The sequence below is a fragment of the Fragaria vesca genome, linkage group LG7 (genome assembly GCF_000184155.1).
Source record: "Fragaria vesca subsp. vesca linkage group LG7, FraVesHawaii_1.0, whole genome shotgun sequence".
NCBI lineage: Eukaryota > Viridiplantae > Streptophyta > Magnoliopsida > Rosales > Rosaceae > Fragaria > Fragaria vesca.
The window spans coordinates 9,456,134-9,458,606 of NC_020497.1; the positions used below are offsets into that span (position 1 = coordinate 9,456,134).

The 2,473-nt window shown below is 38.0% G+C and overlaps 1 pseudogene; it reads right to left on the reverse strand.

The window, feature by feature from the left end:
- Nucleotides 1-1,251, reverse strand: part of LOC101313365 — a 6,729-nt pseudogene extending 5,478 nt beyond the window's left edge.
- Nucleotides 1,252-2,473: the final 1,222 nt, after the last annotated feature.

Genomic DNA, 2,473 nt, shown 5'->3' on the forward strand with positions numbered 1-2,473 from the left:
GAGTAGATATCAGATTTTGTTCCAAGCAAGCCAGTTTGTTGATACTCTGGGTCGATATAACAGAATGTCCCAGCAGCTGATGTCATGTGATACTGAGTGACTGAGTCAGCTACTGATGGAGGGACAAGCCTTGCCAGACCTACATCACTAATCTTGCTGACAAAGTTATGGTTTAGCAAAATGTTTCCTGGCTTTAAGTCACGGTGTACCAAGGGTTCTGGCTTGGCTTGGTGAAGGAACAAAAGCCCCGTGGCAATTTCTGCGGCTATTCAGAACCTTTGCTGCCAAGGAATAACTGGTGTGTTACCTTGTCGAAACAGACGGTCTTCTAAGCTCCCATTAGCCATGTACTCATAGATCAGACAACCATACTCTGGGCAGGCTCCAAGCAAGAGAACCATGTTTGGATGTCTAATGCAGCTCAAAACTTCAATCTGCATACAAGAACCATCAGTCAATAATTCATGCTCGTAGCTTTTGACATTTTCTTCCTTTAATCTATTAGTTGCTTTTGTTTAAACACACATGTTCCCTCTCTTGGCAACAATGTGCAAGTTCACTCTTGAATCAAATCACTCATGGATCTAATTCAAATAAACACACATGTTCCCTCTCTTGGCAACAATGTGCAAGTTCACTCTTGAATCAAATCACTCATGGATCTAATTCAAATACTTCACCTCGGTTATGTTTCTTTTCTGTCCAATATCTGAAAGTGAAAATGTTTTAGAGATAGTAGTTAGAGTTTTGTTCATGTGAAAATTGACCAACCTCTTGTTGGAACTGTGACCGTCCTTGAGCTGCATCAGGACGTAGAGCTTTTATTGCCACTTGTGTGTGATCCAGCTCACCTACATACACAGGCCCATATCCACCTTCTCCAATCTTGAGAGCTTTTGAAAAATTGTCTGTTGCTGCCTCAATCTCTTGAATCGAGTATTTCCTGTACCGTGGATCATAACTCCTTCCTCCTAGTGAGTTCGTCCTCTTTTCAGCTTCTTTGAGACCCTTTATTTCTGCATTCCTCCTTTGCTCTGCTCTGCTTCCAGTTCAGCAATCCTTTTAGCCGCTCTTTCTGCCTCCATGGCTGCTCTACATTTTGCTTCCTCCTTCTGTACAAATTCCAATGCAGTCTCCTGACCTAGGCGTGCACTGGAGTCTTTGTTCTTCTTCCCATTTCCGTCGGTCAAGTTGCTTTAGGTATATACAAATTAAAAATCCATTATAATTTACACTGAATATCGGAAACATATTTTTTTGTTTTTATTTTTTATTTTTACTGCATGAGTAAAAGTAAAATAAGAAAACCAAAAATATATAAAATAAAAATATGTCATAACAACATGCATGATGGTAGAATTACAAATGTGATATAACCTCTGGATTGCTGGTTACGCATGGACTGAGAAACATTTGAGTCTGAAACGTTGCTTACTTGGTTATGTATTTGCTTATTACGAGCTTCTGGGGGTAATTTAGAGGTTGCTGTTTGCACATGACTTACCTTTCCCTTGCCAATGACATACACAGTGCAGAAATCCGGTGCCCCTTTCGATATGCTGCTTGGAATGTCTGTAGTTTTGTTGAATGCTTTTTTGCATTCGAGAAAGGAGAAATGTAATTAGTAGCCATGCATTGTAATTGAGTTTTGTCCAAGTTCTAGAAGTATAAGTCCAATTAAAAGTCAAATTCATGTTAATCATGCTTTATCTAGTTGCAATTAACCAAATAGAGTAATTCTAATTAACAGAAAGGGCCAAATGAGATAAAGATGAGAAAGTTTCAGCAAATTTATATAATCCACCTGAAAAAGCCACTTTTTTAAGGTGCCGCAAGTACCAAAACCTCAATTAAATGTGTCGAAATAAAATTGATGAGTGCTTTTGCTACATCAGTACCTTCAACTATTACTTCGTTGTATCTTATCTGTTGTAAGTTTAAACTTAGTTAGAGAAGAGAGTTTGTTGTTTGACAAAAAGTACATACAATTTAATCATATAGTTACGCACACAAGTACGAAGTGGAAGAAACAACTCCCTATATTCAGCATCAAATTGGCTTTTGCACAATTTTAAACCTTACTCATTTACTTCAGACCTAGAAACTAATTTCACCGCTGCACCAAAAAGTGAAAAGCAGGGGAAAATTGAGGATTTGGAATACTAGACAAATATTAACATTCTAGAGCAAGCAGACAACATTGATATTAACATTCTAGAGCAAACAGGCAACATTGATAGGCACATTCACCGACTAGGTGCATATTTCCAGCATAGGAATATGCAATTGTGAGGTCTACACCATTGATCGAATATGCATAATGCAAATACATGGACTGTTAGGAATACTTATTACAACGTTAAGCTATTTGTACTTTGGTGATTGACTCTCATCTTGCTACCAGAAATGATGGACAACTATCATTCTATCAACATATGCCTTCATACACAGGATAGAACTGCATGTTGAATAT